The 20,267-nt window shown below is 41.7% G+C and overlaps 1 protein-coding gene across 1 annotated transcript in view; it reads right to left on the bottom strand.

The window, feature by feature from the left end:
• Positions 1 to 19,100: 19,100 nt before the first annotated feature.
• The window catches only part of LOC126425283 (MAGE-like protein 2), a 44,684-nt gene continuing 43,517 nt past the window's right edge, over positions 19,101 to 20,267 (bottom strand). The window contains exon 4 of the mRNA XM_050088256.1: positions 19,101 to 19,229. The gene's annotated coding sequence lies outside the window, so the exon portion shown is untranslated. The remainder of the gene's footprint in view (positions 19,230 to 20,267) is intronic.

Raw genomic sequence — 20,267 nt, 5'->3', positions numbered from 1 at the left:
TGTTCATGTTATATCCTCCTTTCAAGACGCTATCCATTCCGTTCAACTGCTCTTCCAAGTCCTTTGCTGTCTCTGACAGAATTACAATGCCATCGGCGAACCTCGAAGATTTTATTCCTTCTCCACGGATTTTAATTCCCACTCCAAATTTTTCTTTTGTTTCCTTTATTGCTTGCTCAATATACAGATTGAATAACATCGTGGAGATGCTACAACCCTGTCTCACTCCCTTCCCAACCACTGCTTCCCTTTCATGTCCCTCTTATAACTGCGATCTGGTTTCTGTACAAATTGTAAATAACCTTTCGCTCCCTGTATTTTACCCCTGCCACCTTTAGAATTTGAAAGAGAGCATTCCAGTCAACATTGTCAAAAGCTTTATCTAAGTCTACAAATGCTAGAAACGTAGGTTTGCCTTTTCTTAATCTCTCTTCTAAAATAAGTCGTAGGGTCAGTATTGCCTCACGTGTTCCAATATTTCTACGGAATCCAAACTGATCTTCCCCGAGGTCGGCTTCTACTATTTTTCCATTCGTCTGTAAAGAATTGGTGTTAGTATTTTGCAGCCGTGATTTATTAAACTGTTAGTTCGGTAATTTTCACATCTGTCAACACCTGCTTTCTTTGGGATTGGAATTATAATATTCTTCTTGAAGTCTGAGGGTATTTCGCCTGTCTCATATATCTTGCTGACCAGATGGTAGAGTTTTGTTAGGACTGGCTCTCCCAAAGCTGTCAGTAGTTCTAATGGAATGTTGTCTACTCCCGGGGCCTTGTTTCGACTCAGGTCTTTCAGTGCTCTGTCAAACTCTTCACGAAGTAGCCTATCTCCCATTTCATCTTCATCTACATCCTCTTCAATTTCCATAATATTGTCCTCAAGTACATCGCCCTTGTATAGACCCTCTATATACTCCTTCCACCTTGCTGCTTTGCCTTCTTTGCTTAGAACAGGGTTTCCATCTGAGCTCTTGATATTCATGCAAGTGGTTCTCTTTTCTCCAAAGGTCTCTTTAATTTTCCTGTAGGCAGTATCAATCTTACCCCTCGTGAGACAAGCCTCTACATCTTTACGTTTGTGCTCTATCCATCCCTGCTTAGGCATTTTGCACTTCCTGTCGATCTCATTTTTGAGACGTTTGTATTCTTTTTTGCCTGCTTCATTTACTGCTTTTGTATTTTCTCCTTTCGTCAATTAAATTCATTATCTCTTCTGTTACCCAAGGATTTCTACCAGCCCTCGTCTTTTTACCTACTTTATCCTCTGCTGCCTACAGTACTTCATCCCTCAAAGCTACCCATTCTTCTTCTACTGTATTTCTTTCCCCCATTCCTGTCAATTGTTCCCTTACGCTCTTTTCCCACTTTTTTGCAGTTTCTTCAGTTTTAATCTACAGTTCATAACCAATAGATTGTGGTGACAGTCCACATCTGCCCCTGGAAATGTCTTACAATTTAAAACCTGGTTCCTAAATCTCTGTCTTACCATTATATAATCTATCTGAAACCTGTCAGTATCTCCACGCTTCTTCCATGTATACAACCTTCTTTTATGATTCTTGAACCAAGTGTTAGCTATGATTAAGTTGCGCTCTGTGCAAAGTTCTACCAGGCGGCTTCCTCTTTCATTTCTTCGCCCCAATCCATATTCACCTACTACGTTTCCTTCTCTCCCTTTTCCTACTACCGAATTCCAGTCACCCATGACTATTAAATCTTCGTCTCCCTTCACTATCTGAATAATTTCTTTTATTTCGCCATACATTTCTTCAATTTCTTCGTCATCTGCAGAGCTGGTTGGCATATAAACTTGTACTACTGTGGTGGGCGTGGGCTTCGTGTCTATCTTGGCCACAATAATGCGTTCACTATGCTGTTTGTAGTAGCTTACCCGCACCCCTACTTTTTTATTCATTATTAAACCTACTCCTGCATTACCCCTATTTGATTTTGTATTTATAACCCTGTATTCGCCTGACCAAAATTCTTGTTCCTCCTGCCACCGAACTTCACTAATTCCCACTATATCTAACTTTAACCTATCCATTTCCCTTTTTAAATTTTCTAACCTACCTGCCCGATTAAGGGATCTGACATTCCACGCTTCGATCCGTAGAACGCCAGTTTTCTTTCTCCTGATAACGACATCCTCTTGAGTAGTCCCCGCCCGGAGATCCGAATGGGGGACTATTTTACCTCCGGAATATTTTACCCAAGAGGACGCCATCATAATTTAACCATACAGTAAAGTTGCATGCCCTCGGGAAAAATTACGGCCGTAGTTTCCCCTTGCTTTCAGCCGTTCGCAGTACCAGCACAGCCAGGCTGTTTTGGTTAGTGTTACAAGGCCAGATCTGTCAATCATCGAGACTGTTGCCCCTGCAACTACTGAAAAGGCTGCTGCCCCTCTTCAGGAACCACACGTTTGTCTGGCCTCTCAACAGATACCCCTCCGTTGTGGTTGCACCTACGGTACGGCCATCTGTATCGCTGAGGCACGCAAGCCTCCCCACCGACGGCAAGGTCCACGGTTCATGGTGTCTGTAATAGTTATTAGCGAGCTCAAGGAAAAGGTGCCAGCTGAATACAACTTCCCTTTAAATAACTTCCTTGAAAACTTCGTGGTAGGACAAATTTCGCGTAGTGTTGGACATTAGTGTAACCTTTATACTTCCATTTTACCACACTTTATAAATCAGGAGCGTCAATAAGCAAAAACCAGAATCAGGTATGTGAGGGTAAAACATGAAAGTATTTGCATGTTTGATCCTAGCACAATTAGAACAGCATCAATATATAAATAAATTTTTCATTTTCTTGAAACACATCAAGTTTCTTAGTATTTTTGTTTGTTACTTGATTTGACTGTACGCTATGGTTTTTTTTTTTGTTTGGTATAATTTTTCAGCAGAGAATTAAAAACTGTATCGTCTACATCTTCATACATCACCACACATACATGTATATGAAGAACGAAATATAAACTGGTGTCTGACAAAATAACGTTTTTTTAAATTGACTTTAGAACCTGCTTTTTGTTACACATTTTTAAAAATCGTGATTCGTAGGAATCTTATATCATTACATAAACAATACACCAGGCCAGGCGGCATAATTTAATAACTGCTGAAGATGACAAAGTTAAGTCAGCCTTATTGAGAACGTCAAAATAAAAAGGCAACAGCATTCACTTGACATTACAACTGCAACACAACTTTCACAGGAAACGTGTTTGTAAATCAGTCTATGCTACATACCCACAAACACAGGATTAGTATTAGTTATATCCTTTTCGTTCATTACTTTGATCCATGAAGCTTCAAATTCTGGGTTTGCTAGAAAAATGCGGTCATCCACGTCACCACAATCAGACTGGACCATTGCAAAATCGTCATTCAGAATCTGGTAGTTGAAAGGAATGCTTCCATATTGGAAAGACCATAAACCAAGTAAATTCTTGACACAAATTTTTTTCAGATTCTAAAATCTGAGTGACGATATGTGATAATTTGCTCCAGATAGTTGTCTGTACAATCCAGATCTTGCTTGTAAATTGTCAGCCTGAAGCCTTTCAGTCAGAAAGCAGAGCATTTTGAAATTACTTAAACATAAATGAATAATACAAGGAAGAACTTCATTAGTGTGATAAAAAGTTTTGTGTGTTTCTGTTCAAAGTGATGAGCCCTTTACATTTTATGACTGCTTCTAGTTTAACCAACACCAAAATTTTTCCAAAAACTGTAGCCTGGATTCATTACAAACAAAACCATCAACTGGTTTTCTCACATTAACTGTCTTCCACCAATCTGTAATTATTTGTACGAACTGGGCTGTACCCTCTCTCTCTGCACTTCAAAACACATCAAAGCAGCAACAGCTGTGTCATGAAAAACGTTTTTTTGCCAAGTTTACATTTTGAGGTTCTATGCCACTGGGATACACACTTTTGCAATTCAACGTTGGGGCTACTTTTATAATGGGGGTATCTATACATTCAGCTTTGGATAACTTCACCACATTAGAAAACTTAGCTTCTAAAATTTGTTAACAATTTTAATCAGTTGAGGGAAATGCAAATATTTTGTCTGCATCTGTTAAGTGTATCAAATTGTCTCTTATGTTCTGAAACAAATGCACAGTGTCATGCATGATGTATATGACATTATCTTTACTGTCAAAAGAAAAATGGAAATAATAATAATTGCTTTCAGAGTTTTTTATCAGTTTCATGAAATCGTTCTTCTTTACAGCATAATTATCACAGGTTATAGTTATGACTTTAAGTTCACAAGACGTTACAATTTGTAAAACTGCAAATGTTTTTTTCCTATACCTTCTGTCCGGCCACGTTTTCCGCTGGATGCAATGAAACATATTCCTTCATGCTCCCAAATGCAGAAGACATTAGGAAAGCTAGAATTGTTGTTGTTCCAGTTCTTAATGAATTTTCAACAACGCCTGTTATAACCCCTCCCTTGAACTGAAATTGTGGCTTAATATAAATCTCATCCAACTGTAAAATACATATTCTTTCCTCTTCGGGCAATCTGGCTGCTACAGTCTTAAGAAAATGACAATTACTTGTCTTACTAGTATTTTCTGCCGAAATGTTTAAGGAAGCAACAAGTTTTTGTATTTGCTTGAGATATGGTAAATTTAGAAGACATTTTGAACGGAGAACACTATATACAACACCGGAGTGTTCAAATATCACGAAAGGGTGTAGCAACATATTGACCAAGTAGCATTCATTTTTCAGACTACATACTCGTAATATAATCTGTTCACACAAGAAATAGACACAAGTTCTGTTTCCATTATCATCAGTAAAATTTAGCTCCAAATATGTAACAAAGTCTTTTAGTTTTGTGACACAAACATGCTCAAAACTTTCACTTAATATTTGAGTGGTTGTGTACCTATGTGGAATGTTCTCCACCTGTGACCACCGATCTATATTCAAGTTTCGAGGCACTATCCTTTTCAGATCGAGGGTGTCTACAATATTATTGCCAACACGCACTTGAACACTCACACAACTACCAATCTTAACACTAACTTGAATTTCTGGAATGCCTTCCACTGATATCCTATAGAAACGTATAGAATCGTTAATTAAAGCATGGCACCACATGTCGCTTTGCACAACTCTGCCTACGTTTTCACATAGGTCTGTAAAACTTGTAATAACATCTACTCCAAGTTTCTCTTACGAAGATCTTTCTCTTTCTTTCGTCTCTTTTCGTCTGGGTCTTTTCTAGAGACAGATTTCCAGTGACGCCTGTGGGCTGAGGGTGACACGGCGGCCGGTCGGTTCGGTTGGGCCTTCGAGGCGTGTTCGGACGGAGTTTAGTATAAGCAAAATGGTTGAAATGACTCTGAGCACTATGGGACTGAACTTCTGAGGTCATCAGTCCCCTAGAACTTAGAACTACTTAAACCTAACTAACCTAAGGACATCACACACATCCATGCCTGAGGCAGGATCCGAACCTGCGACCGTAGCGGTCGCGCGGTTCCAGACTGTAGCGCCTAGAACCGCTCGGCCACCCCAGCCGGCTACTATAAACAGTCAAGATAAAGTCTCCAGCGATAAAAGTTGCAGATGTCACAGCGAAGGTAGCAGTAAACGGTCTTCATAGCATTGCCACCTCTAATAAATGAAAGGCGCTAGTTTGCTTTTGTTCTACAGTATTACTTTTATTGTCTTGACCGGTTTTCCGCTTACAAGGCCATCTTCAGACATTTACTGACTATTGCCAAGACCGATAAAAGCACACTAGCGCTTTTCATTTATTAAAGTGTTGTTCTACCAAGAACCGACGGAAGATTCAGTTCACGTGATTGTAGCTTCTCATGGTTCCAGCTTGTGTACAGTGGGCTGTGATACTGCCGCGCTGAGAGAGAGAGGGTGTGTCTCCCTTAGCCTCTCCCATTCGCCGTTGCGGATTACAGCGAGATATCACTAGTGTTTGTGGTATCCATCTGGGACCGCCATCTTTGGACGCTACCACAGGTTCAGTTGTACATGCGATTATGGCGAGATGCTCTTTACTGGTATCGTCCTGTTGCGGTGTTTTCAGTATTTCCACTGTTAGACACATACACGTAAAATTTATGTTTGTGCTTGTTCTGAAATACACTATTGGCCATTAAAATTGCTACACCAAGAAGAAATGCAGATGATAAACTGGTATTCATTGGACAAATATATTATACTGGAACTGACATGTGATCACATTTTCACGCAATTTGGGTGCATAGATCCTGAGAAATCAGTACCCAGAACAACCACCTCTCGCCGTAATAACGGCCTTGATACGCCTGGGCATTGAGTCAAACAGAGCTTGGATGGCGTGTACAGGTACAGCTGTTCATGCAGCTTCAACACTATCATCAAGAGTAGTGACTGGCGCATTGTGACGAGCCAGTTTTTCGGCCACCATTAACAAGACGTTTTCAGTTGGTGAGAGATCTGGAGAATGTCCTGGCCAGGGCAGCAGTCGAACATTTTCTGTATCCAGAAAGGCCCGTACAGGACGTACAACATGGAGTCGTGCGTTATCATGCTGAAATGTAGGGTTTCGCAGGGATCGAATGAAAGGTAGGGCCACGGGTCGTAACACATCTGAAATGTAACGTCCACTGTTCAAAGTGCCGTCAATGCGAACAATTGGTGACTGAGACGTGACCCCATACCATCACCCCGGGTGATACGCCAGTATGGCGATGACGAATACACCCTTCCAATGTGCGTTCATCGCGATGTCGGATGCGACCATCATGATGCTGTAAACAGAACCTGGATTCATCCGAAAAAATGACGTTTTGCTATTCGTGCACCCAGGGTCGTCGTTGAGTACACCATCGCAGGCGCTCCTGTCTGTGATGCAGCGTCAAGGGTAACCGCAGCCATGGTCTCCGAGCCGATAGTCCATGCTGCTGCAAACGTAGTGTAACTGTTCGTGCAGATGGCTGTTGTCTTACAAACGTCCCCATCTGTTGACTCAGGGATCGAGACGTGGCTGCACGATCCGTTACATCCGTGCGGAAAAGATGCCTGTTATCTCGACTGCTACTGATACGAGGCCGTTGGGATCCAGCACGGCGTTCCGTATTACCCTCCTGAACCCACCGATTCCATATTCTGCTAACAGTCATTGGATCTCGACCAACGCGAGTAGCAATGTCGCGATACGATAATCTGCAATCGCGATCGGCTATAATCCGACCTTTATCAAAGTCGGAAACGTGATGGTACACATTTCTCCTCCTTACACGAGGCAACACAACAACGTTTCACCACGCAACGCCGGTCAACTGCTGTTTGTGTATGAGAAATCGGTTGGAAACTTTCCTCATGTCTGCACGTTGTAGGTTCGCCACCGGCGTCAACCTTGTGTGAATGCTCTGAAAAGCTAATCATTTGCATATCACAGCATCTTCTTCCTGTCGGTTAAGTTTCGCGTCTGTAGCACGTCATCGTCGTGGTGTAGCAATTTTAATGGCCAGTAGTGTATGTATACTAATCGGTCTAACACATACATTATAACTGTGTTACTAACGCACAGCTTCTGTCCTTATGATTTAGAATGGATTGAACGTAGAGAAGCAGATGAAGGCAGTGGATTAACAGCAAGATGCCAAGTAATCCTGTTGATACTTTTTACTGATGCGGACACTTTCAGTCGCTGCTGGCACCCGTGGCTTTGTGGAGGCACATTCTCAAGAACACTTCACTTCTCTGTGAATGACTGGTGTGCTGTGACAGTTGTTTCGCTTGTTTTGTTAACGTATCGACTTGTAGAGCCTAATTGTGCAGACTGAGTTGAAAACCAGCTTGCCGCATTTCTGTAAGAGGTTCCTTTAGCTAGGAATGTGAGTACTTCCCTCCAGTATGGCGGAGCCCCTGCACATTCGAGTCATCATGTCGCAGATCGTCTAAACGGGACGTTCCCTGGCAAATGGATGTTCCTGGGCTGCTCCTTTAGATTCGAACATGTGGAAATGGTTGAAAGGCGAAGTCTACAAGAAGAACCAAACAGACGAGAGTAACTGATCGGTAGTGGATAGTGCCGCCGTCATAAGAGAACGCCAAGAGGAACGCAGAAGCTGCGCGTGGTGTCGTCAAGAGAATTCGGAATTCAGACAATAAGAAATTCAGCCTTCAGTTGCAAGGTAAAATTTTTTAGTTTACCTAGGTTTCTATGCCAATAATGGTATCTTCTTCAGAACCTATAAATTAACCAAACGCACATATATTAAACATTGAAATACATCATCAGTCTAAAGATTTCATAATAAGGAAAATCGTGATACAAAAATTAAATTATTTTTAGGGCCGAACGTTGGCCATGTTGAAACATCCTCTTATAAAAATTAATGAATTACTGTGGTGATTATTTGGCTCTGAGCACTATGGGACTCAACTGCTGAGGTCATTAGTCCCCTAGAACTTAGAACTAGTTAAACCTAACTAACCTAAGGACATCACAAACATCCATGCCCGAGGCAGGATTCGAACCTGCGACCGTAGCGGTCTTGCGGTTCCAGACTGCAGCGCCTTTAACCGCACGGCCACTTCGGCCGGCTGGTGATTATTTGATTTTCAAACAGCTGAGCAGAACTGAACCTACTCAGACATTTCTCTCTTTACTTATTTCGATCAACACTAAAGTGACACACAATATTTTTAGCGCAAAGCAATAATCCCTACAAAAGAATGGCCCTTTTATGAACCACTTACCTCAAAAAAACCTTCGTTACTCGAACTACTGCAATACAGCGAGCGCCAATACTGCCAGCTGAATAAAAGATTCTAACTACTGAAGGCACTAACTACTGATCAGTATAGTCGGCAAATGAAAGATTTAGATAGAGAACAAACAATGTATTTACCTTAATAATGTTCAAAGGTCATCATATATACAGGGTGTCCCAGCTATCTTGTCCACCCAAAATATCTCTGGAACAATAACAGCTATTGGAAAACGACTTTCACCGGTATCAATGTAGGGCTGGGGCCCATGAATGTACATATTTTGAAACATTCTAAAACGAAAGCATATGTGTTTTTTAACACAAACTTGTTTTTTTAAATGGACCTCCTATATTTTTTCTTCAGCAATCCATAGCATGACATAGCACATACACAATGGCGTTGATTGCATCGCAATATTCCCATTACATCCCGAGATATTGAGACGCGAAGTTGACGCTTGAAACACCCGACATGCGCTGCTAGCGCACGTCCTGAGGCTCAGGCGTGAACCCCATGCTGCCCGTAATCGCGATGTGATTGACATGCGTAATCACACTTCCATACTGTTGTATGCATGTTTACTCATAAACTATTTCTGGCATATCTTATCATGACACAGATCGATTCTAACCCCATTGAAAATTTCAGACATGTCCTGCCATCTGTGAATAAGATGTAGAACTTTTTGCATTCCGTAAGAATCGTGCCATCGCAGACTAGAATGATTCGTGAAAGAATCGTGAACGAATCGTAGGAATCGATTCGCAATGTGAGATTGAAACGTAGGAATCAAATCGGGAAAAAGAATCGTGTTGCCTAACTCTACTGCGCAACGCTACGCGCTGTTCACATCCAGCTGCCCAACACTACAACAGCGAATACTACAACAATGCAAACCAGCCACAGACTGCACACAGCACAGTCAGTGATTTTCATACAGAGCGCTACGTGGCGTTACCAACATAAAACCTATACAGTCTACTTACAGTTTCACAGAATAAAGACGCATAATCATAAGATTATGTCTGTCGATACTAAAAACTATAAGAAAAACGTAGACGGAGGCACGCCGGGCCAGGAATAAGGGTCACACGTAAGCAACAGGGAAACTAGGTGTCGCGAGCAGATAGTTCCGCGGCGAGGCTCGGCTACCGCCCAAGCGTATGCGCGAGCTCAAGCGCAAGCGACAAGCTGTCTCAAAATTACTTAGAGCAAACGTAAATAATAAACAAAATGTGACAGGAACAGTCCTGCAAAGGGACAGCTGCCTACCTATTGGTACAGTACGTTAACGAATATTCCTAAGAACTGGCTACTAAGTCAAGGCAAGAAAATTTACATTCATATATTATAGTCAGAGGGCGAAACTCCACTACAGTACTAATAAATTAGTATGGGAGACACAGGCGTGCGAAGCATAAAAGGCAAATTAAGAACCACCTCTGCAACTGGTGTCATTACCAGTATAATAAAAAATATACAGACAAAATGTACAAAGGCACTATATAAAGAGACAAAGCAGATAGGAAACAGCATCGGCCATTCGAAGCGGACCGTGGGTCAACTTCACTGGAGTAAAGGTTGAAATCCGACATAATTTCTATTTCTTTGTTGCAGGCGATCATTAAGTAAATTTTCTCAATCAGTAATAAGATGTTTAAAAATTTTCAGTTCTTCAAGGATGTCTAACTTACATCCTTTGACTTCATTATGCAAAAGTTCTGCAACTTTTAGAGGCTTGGTGTATATAAGATCACTTGTGCTGAATGTTCCTGTTCTTACATTGGCCAGACAGGAAGGGCCCTGTCTTTTAGGTTTAAAGAACATCTGCCGACTAAAAACGGTGATGGAACACGTGGATCTACATTTGCTGAACATCTTGTCCAAATGGCCCATTCTCCCAAGCCTCTGACAGATACGGAACTTTTGTTTAATGAAGTCAAAGGATGTAAGACAGACACTCCTGAAGAATTGAAAATTTTTAAACATCTCATTACTGATAGAGAAAATTTACTTAATGATCAGCTGCAACTAACAAATAGAAATTATTTCGGATTTCAACCTTTACTCTAGTGGAATCGACCCACGGTCCGCTTCGAATGGCCGATGCTGTTTCCTATCTGCTTTTTCCCTTTTTTATAGTGCCTTTGTACATTTTGTCTCTTTGTATTATACTGGTAATGACACCATCGTTGCCAAGACAATGGAAATGTTTGCGAACTGAGGCAATGATTTCATCTAGGAAGGCAAAAGGCATCTGTATAACGGTAATGGTTCCCGGGTTCGATTCCCGGCGGGGTCAGGGATTTTCTCTGCCTCGTGATGACTGGGTGTTGTGTGCTGTCCTTAGGTTAGTTAGGTTTAAGTAGTTCTAAGTTCTAGGGGACTGATGACCATAGGTGTTAAGTCACATAGTGCTCAGAGCCATTTTTTTATAACGGTAATGGAGACACAATTTTTACTGTAAAGACACTGGACAAGTGCGAGGCAGTTCATCTGTACGTTTCGGTGGGTGAATTTGTGGGTATCAAAACGTGTGACATATATTGATTGTGAGGCACTTAATTTGGCACAAAACAGACAAAAAGGAAATTCATCTTTCGATAAACAGCTTATACAACAGATAGCCGATATACATGTGTAATATCGGGGGTGAATGCCAATATGATGGAAAAATATTTAATTTCCTTCCATCTACTTCACCACGCTTTCTGCCAAAATTGATATAAACTCTTCACACGCTTGAACAGAAAAATACGATGTGCTCCCGTTTCCTCTGTCTCCATAAAGTTCCGTATGTTTAGTTACGAAACGATCTAATTCTGCTATTAGATGCAGTGCCATCTCGAAATTTCCGCAATGTGTTGACCTAAACCCATAATTGTGATTTCTGCAAGACAGGCTTCCTATGAACAAGTTTCTGAACACGGCAACAACTCATTTCAAAAAGTGCCTCCAAGATTTTACATCATTCTCAAGTTGTGATGTTAGTTTCTTATCTATCCTCCTCGTGATTAGCCCTCTAACTTTTAAATTTAGCACACATTTCCTATTTTCAGCTGAAATTTCGTGGTAAGTATTTCGGGACTGATCGTTTTTTCAGTCATTAAATCAGTTTGGATTCCGGAGCAATGTAGGAACACGCGAGGCAATACTGGCTCTACGACTTCTCATAGATGATAGGTTAAGAGAGGCAAATCCCCATTTATAGCATTTGTAGACTTAGAATAAGCTCCTGACAATGTTGACTGGAATATTCTCTTTGAAATTCTGAGGGTAGCAGGGGTAAAATGCAGGGAGCGAAAGGCTGTTTACAGCTTATACGAAAACCAGATGGCAGTTATTTCGAGTTGAGGGGCACGAAAGGGAAGCAGTGTTTGATAAGCGAGTGAGACAAGGTTGTAGCCTATCCGCGATGTTATCCAATCTTTACATTGAGCAAACAAAAGAAAAATTTGGAGTGGGAATTAAAGTGCCGCGAGAAGAGATAAAAACTTAGAGTTTTGCCCTTGACACTATATATCTGCCAGACAGCAAATAACTTGGAGGAGCTGTTGAACGCAATGCTCAGTATCTTGAAAGGAGGATATAAGATGAACATCAACAGAAGCAAAATGAGGATAATGGAATGAAGTCGATGCTGAGGGAATTAGATTAGGTAGTGAAACACTTAAAGTGGTAGATGTTTTGCTATTTGGACAGCAAACTAAGTGATGATGGTCGAAGTAGAGAAGTCCGCATCTCGTGGTCGTGCGGTAGCGTTCTCGCTTCCCACGCCCGGGTTCCAGGGTTCGATTCCCGGCGGGGTCAGGGATTTTATCTGCCTCGTGATGGCTGGGTGTTGTGTGCTGTCCTTAGGTTAGTTAGGTTTAAGTAGTTCTAAGTTCTAGGGGACTTAGGACCACAACAGTTGAGTCCCATAGTGCTCAGAGCCATTTGAACCATTTTTTTTTTAAGTAGAGAAGATACGAAATGTAGACTGGCAATGGCAGAGGAAATTGTAAATTTGTGGTGAAATCTTATGAGACCAAACTGCTGAGGTCATCGGTCCCTAAGCTTACACACTACTTAACCTAACTTACACTAAGGACAACACACACAGCCATGCCCGAGGGAGGACTCGAACCTCCGACGGGGAGCGCCGCGCGAACCGTGACAAGGCGAACTAGAGCTCACGGCTACCCGCGGCGATGCCAATGGCAAGAATAGCATTTCTGAAGAAATGAAATTTGTTAACATCGAATGTAGATTTCAGTCTTGCTAAGAAGTCTTTTTCTTAAGGTGTTCATCTGTAGTGTAACGTAGACGATAAACAGCTTAGACAAGAACAGAACAGAAGCTTTTGAAATGTGGTGCTACAGAAGAATGCTGAAGATTAGATAGGTAGATCATGTAACTAATGTGGAGGTACTGGATAGAATTGGGGAGAAGAGGACTTTGTGGCACAACTTGACTAGTAGAAGGGATCGGTTGGTAGGACATGTTCTGAGGCATCAAGGGATCACAAATTTAGTTCTGGAGGGAAGCGTGGAGGGTAAAAATCGTAGAGGGAGACCAAGAGATGAATACACTAAGCAGATTCAGAAGGATGTAGGTTGCAGTAGGTACTGGGAGATGAAGAAGCTTGCACAGGATAGAGTAGCATGGAGAGCTGCATCAAACTAGTCTTCGGACAGAAGATGTTCCTCTAAACAGTAAACACGGGACACAAAAGATACTTCCCTTACTTTGAGAGTATACCAAATATAGCTTTTGTTGTTTATAGCCACGCCCCATGGTTCTGAAAAACAAACCTTTATTTACGTACCACCGAAAGTCAGTATATTAACTTTATGAACTGCAGAAGGCCGAATTCTGTGCCGTAGACCTTGTTTAGCGATATGATCGAGAAAGAATGAATTTATTATCCATATCGCACGATCGTCAGAAACTATATCACTATCATCGTTCACATTATATACGTCATTTGGGCCAACTGAAATGATTTCTTGCGCGCCGTTACTATTGTTTCCTATAGCGTAAACGCTTGACTAAGATAAATCACTCGCTGCACTATTTTCGATACTTATTTTTAGATTTGTAGAAGGCTTTCGACACAGTTCCTCACAAGCGTGCCTATGGAATACCGCCTCAGTTGTACGACTGGATTCGTGATTTCCTGTCAGAAAGGTCACAGTTCGTAGTAATAGACGGAAAGTCATCGACTGAAACAAAAGTAATATCCGGCGTTCCCCAAAGGAAGTCTCCTAGGCTATCTATTTTTCGTGATCTATGTTAACGACATAGGAGACAATCTGAGTAGCCGTCTTAGATTGTTTGCAGACAATGCTGTCATTTACCGTCTTGTAATGTCATCAGATGACCAAAACGAATTGCAAAATGATTTACATAATATATCTGTATGGTGCGAAAAGTGGCAATTGACCCTGAATAAAGAAAAGTGTGAAGTTATTCACATGAGTACTAGAAGAAGTCCGCTAACTTTCGATTACGCGATAAATCACACAAATCTGAAGGCTGCAAATTCAACTAAACAGAGATTACAATTACAAATAACCTAAATTGTAACGATCGCATCGATAATGTTGTGGGTAGAGCAAACCAAAGACTGCGATTCATTGGCAGAACACTTAGGAGGTGCAACAGGTTTGCTAAAGAGACTGCTTATATCACGCTTGTCCGCCCTATTCTGGAGTATTGCTGTGCGGTGTGGGATCCGCATCAGGTGGAACTGACAGATGAAAAAATTTCAAAGAATGGCAGCTCTTTTAGTTTTATCACGAAATAGATGAGATAGTGCCACACACATGAACCGTGAATGGGAGTTGTTGTTGTTTGTCTTCAGTCCTGAGACTGGTTTGATGCAGCTCTTTCCTGTGCAAGCTTCTTCATCTCCCAGTACTTACTGCAACCTACATCCTTCTGAATCTGCTTAGTGTATGCATCTCTTGGTCTCCCTCTACGATTTTTACCCTCCACGCTGCCCTCCAATGCTAAATTTGTGATCCCTTGATGCCTCAGAACATGTCCTACCAACCGGTCCCTTCTTCTTGTCAAGTTGTGGCACAAACTCCTCTTCTCCCCAATTCTATTCAATACCTCCTCATTAGTTATGTCATCTATGCATCTAATCTTCAGCATTCTTCTGTAGCACCACATTTCGAAAGCTTCTATTCTCTTCTTGTCCAAACTATTTATCGTCCATGTTTCACTTCCATACATGGCTACACTCCATACAAATACTTTCAGAAACGACTTCCCGACACTTAAATCTATACTCGATGTCGACAAATTTCTCTTCTTCAGAAACGCTTTCCTTGCCATTGCCAGCCTACATTTTATATCCTCTCTACTTCAACCATCATAAGTTTGTTTGCTCCCCAAATAGCAAAACTCCTTTACTACTTAAAGTGTCTCATTTCCTAATCAAATTCCCTCAGCGTCACCCGACTTAATTCGACTACATTCCATTATCCATGGGAGTAGCAGTCATTAAAGCAAAGGCGTTGTTCGTTGCGACGATATCTTCTCATGAAATTTCAATCACCAGTTTTCCCCTCCGACTGCGAAAACATTCTGTTAGCACCCACCTACATAGGGAGAAATATCCATCACGATAAAATAAGAGAAATCAGGGCTTGCAGAGAAAAATTTAAACGCTCGTTTTTCCCGCGCGCCGTTCGATAGTGGAATGGTAGAGAGACATCTTGAACGTGGTTCATTGAACCCTCTGCCAGGCACTTTATTGTGAATAGCAGAGTAATCACGTAGATGTAGATATGATTAGTACTAACACCAGACAACTGCACAATTTACAGTTCAAACTGAACTGCCAGCCAATGGCTGGCTATTTGAATGAGTGGCGGTATTTTCTCTGGATTTCAAGTTTGGAAGGGAATTGTTGAGTGTCTGAACTGGCTACTCCTATGACAGTATTGGTGGCCTCTCCTATCACGAAGGAACGAGATTCCATCGTATGCCACATGAGTACGCACGATACTGAATAACAGTCACACTTTCACGACCTAACGTCATGTCAAAAACAGTCGCTGTCCTTTTTCCGTTGCTTGACCAGATCGTTCATGAAATTTGAGCTGATTGTTGCCAGTGTTATTCATATTCATTTTGTTGCAAGTAAAGTCTTGTCAAGAGCTATGAACAAAATGTTTTGAAATAATAGTAACAGCTTATAAATCATCCCTTAAAATAAGCCGCCCCTTAAATTCCTCTGTTCTAGGGAGCTCCCTAGACTGCAGTGACCTAAATACGCGTCTGCCACCGAGTAAACAATAGAGCTCGCTCTCTCTCCCTCTCTCTGTCTGTCTCTCTCTCTCTCTCTCTCTCTCTCTCTCTCACACACACACACACACACACACACACACATACACACACACTGACGCAACCTTTAGTTCCCATTTTTTTTGAATATCCAAGATAGTGGGCACGTAGTCCATATTACTCGCATAGGTTGCAGATTACCTGATACGTTCATAATAGACTGCGGAAGGTTTTCAATTGTTACTTCTGTACGTGTGCTCCTCGTATAAGGCACACAAATTATAATTCTCATTAAAGTGGTAGTGAAGTATTATTTTCTCTCCACACCATTCCATACGCTGATACCGACATTTCTCACGATGCACATCGCATCGATAGTGAAGTATTATTTTCTCTCCGCACCACTCCATACGCTGATACTGACATTTCTCACGATGCACATCGCATCGATAGTGAAGTATTATTTTCTCTCCACACCATTCCATACGCTGATACCGACATTTCTCACGATGCACATCGCATCGATAGTGAAGTATTATTTTCTCTCCGCACCACTCCATACGCTGATACCGACATTTCTCACGATGCACATCGCATCGATAGTGAAGTATTATTTTCTCTCCGCACCACTCCATACGCTGATACCGACATTTCTCACGATGCACATCGCATCGATAGTGAAGTATTATTTTCTCTCCACACCACTCCATACGCTGATACCGACATTTCTCACGATGCACATCGCATTGATAGTGAAGTATTATTTTCTCTCCGCACCACTCCATACGCTGATACCGACATTTCTCACCATGCACATCGCATCGATAGTGAAGTATTATTTTCTCTCCACACCATTCCATACGCTGATACCGACATTTCTCACGATGCACATCGCATCGATAGTGAAGTATTATTTTCTCTCCGCACCACTCCATACGCTGATACCGACATTTCTCACGATGCACATCGCATTGATAGTGAAGTATTATTTTCTCTCCGCACCATTCCATACGCTGATACCGACATTTCTCACGATGCACATCGCATCGATAGTGAAGTATTATTTTCTCTCCGCACCATTCCATACGCTGATACCGACATTTCTCACGATGCACATCGCATCGATAGTGAAGTATTATTTTCTCTCCGCACCACTCCATACGCTGATACCGACATTTCTCACGATGCACATCGCATCGATAGTGAAGTATTATTTTCTCTCCACACCATTCCATACGCTGATACCGACATTTCTCACGATGCACATCGCATCGATAGTGAAGTATTATTTTCTCTCCGCACCACTCCATACGCTGATACCGACATTTCTCACGATGCACATCGCATTGATAGTGAAGTATTATTTTCTCTCCACACCACTCCATACGCTGATACCGACATTTCTCACGATGCACATCGCATCGATAGTGAAGTATTATTTTCTCTCCGCACCATTCCATACGCTGATACCGACATTTCTCACGATGCACGTTGCATCGATAGTGAAGTATTATTTTCTCTCCGCACCACTCCATACGCTGATACCGACATTTCTCACGATGCACATCGCATCGATAGTGAAGTATTATTTTCTCTCCACACCATTCCATACGCTGATACCGACATTTCTCACGATGCACATCGCATCGATAGTGAAGTATTATTTTCTCTCCGCACCACTCCATACGCTGATACCGACATTTCTCACGATGCACATCGCATTGATAGTGAAGTATTATTTTCTCTCCGCACCACTCCATACACTGATACCGACATTTCTCACGATGCACATCGCATCGATAGTGAAGTATTATTTTCTCTCCGCACCACTCCATACGCTGATACCGACATTTCTCACGATGCACATCGCATCGATAGTGAAGTATTATTTTCTCTCCACACCATTCCATACGCTGATACCGACATTTCTCACGATGCACATCGGATCGATAGTGAAGTATTATTTTCTCTCCGCACCACTCCATACGCTGATACCGACATTTCTCACGATGCACATCGCATCGATAGTGAAGTATTATTTTCTCTCCGCACCACTCCATACGCTGATACCGACATTTCTCACGATGCACATCGCATCGATAGTGAAGTATTATTTTCCCTCCACACCATTCCATACGCTGATACCGACATTTCTCACGATGCACATCGGATCGATAGTGAAGTATTATTTTCTCTCCACACCATTCCATACGCTGATACCGACATTTCTCACGATGCACATCGCATCGATAGTGAAGTATTATTTTCTCTCCACACCATTCCATACGCTGATACCGACATTTCTCACGATGCACATCGGATCGATAGTGAAGTATTATTTTCTCTCCGCACCACTCCATACGCTGATACCGACATTTCTCACGATGCACATCGCATCGATAGTGAAGTATTATTTTCTCTCCGCACCACTCCATACGCTGATACCGACATTTCTCACGATGCACATCGCATCGATAGTGAAGTATTATTTTCCCTCCACACCATTCCATACGCTGATACCGACATTTCTCACGATGCACATCGGATCGATAGTGAAGTATTATTTTCTCTCCACACCATTCCATACGCTGATACCGACATTTCTCACGATGCACATCGCATCGATAGTGAAGTATTATTTTCTCTCCACACCATTCCATACGCTGATACCGACATTTCTCACGATGCACATCGGATCGATAGTGAAGTATTATTTTCTCTCCACACCATTCCATACGCTGATACCGACATTTCTCACGATGCACATCGGATCGATAGTGAAGTATTATTTTCTCTCCACACCATTCCATACGCTGATACTGACATTTCTCACGATACACATCGGATCGATAGCAGCACGATAAGTGCCGAAACAAAAATACCAGTTGTATCGTAAAGTGAGACACTGATGGTACGTAACGTTCTTCAAATTGATCTAACAAACTCCAAAGAACATTGCTTTAAAGGGTACCAAAGTACAAAGAAGTGAAATAAAAACAGTGGGAAAATGTTTTGGAATTAATTATTATTATAAAAAAATGTCATCAACGAGCAACAATACTGTACACAAACATAACGATTGATAACAAGATGATGGGAGGAGTATTCCCTGAGAGATGGCTGTGCGACGGATGGGGTGCAGAGGCGCAGATGTGGCGAATGTCAGTCAGTCGGACCTCTTTGAAGTGACCTGCGAACAGAAGACAGACAGTAGCTGGTAAAAGCAGCCCAAAGCCGGTAAACAGATAGTGTACAACAGTGCGCTCGCTGCGTTCCTACAAAAGCCGTTAATTTAGTGACATTTATACTCGTATCAATGTTGAGCAAATGTGTTGAACTGTGTGTTTGTGATCCTGGCACAGTACACAGCAAGAGAACATTGTGCTGGATAATGGCGTGAAAGCTGAAATCTAGATTGCACAGAAGAAAAATACAGTAACACACAGTCAAATGGCGGTGTGTATTCTTTCAGAAAATAGTGTACGAATGTCGTTCAGCACCATCGAAAACATTTTAAGCTTCTACGACTTAACAAGAACAGGAAGTATAACAGCAGAACTTGTAAGTTTAAACGCTACATTTGACTTTGTATGTAACCGTACTGAACATGCGTTATTTCTTACAACGAAACTGCATTTGTCCAGTTGCACATAGATATAATCCGAAAATCAAGAACGAAGTATTTATCACCTGTTGAACATTCTGAGTGCCATTGGGCCATAGAGCAAACACAATGTTCACATGAGAATATTCTACATGGTAATCAAAGTCAAGAACAAACTCAGGAGATAAATCTGTGGCCCACGTAGATACAATGAATTTTTTAAGTACTTTTAGTGCCTTGTTTTTAACTATAGTTTATACATCATTTCAAATTTACAATTAGGTTCAACTCCCTGGCCAGATAAACTGAGCAGAGAAAGGGTCTCCCACGTTCAGCCCAGTGTGCACTGCCTTGAAATTCCTTGCCAGATGAAAACTGTGTGGCAGACTGGGACTCGAACCTGGAACCTTTCATGGGCATCTGCACTGGAGAAGGTGGTTCCATTGGCCATCGAGGCGAAACAATTGCATGAATGTGATGTGTCCGTTCCTTCAAGCTGTGCATCCATATAATACACTACTGGCTATTAAACTTGCTACACCACGAAGATGACGTGCTACAGACGCGAAATTTAACCGACAGGAAGAAGATACTGTGATATGCCAGTGATTAGCTTTTCAGAGC

This window comes from Schistocerca serialis, chromosome 10 (genome assembly GCF_023864345.2).
Source record: "Schistocerca serialis cubense isolate TAMUIC-IGC-003099 chromosome 10, iqSchSeri2.2, whole genome shotgun sequence".
NCBI lineage: Eukaryota > Metazoa > Arthropoda > Insecta > Orthoptera > Acrididae > Schistocerca > Schistocerca serialis.
This window is presented reverse-complemented; position numbering and strand designations above follow the sequence as displayed.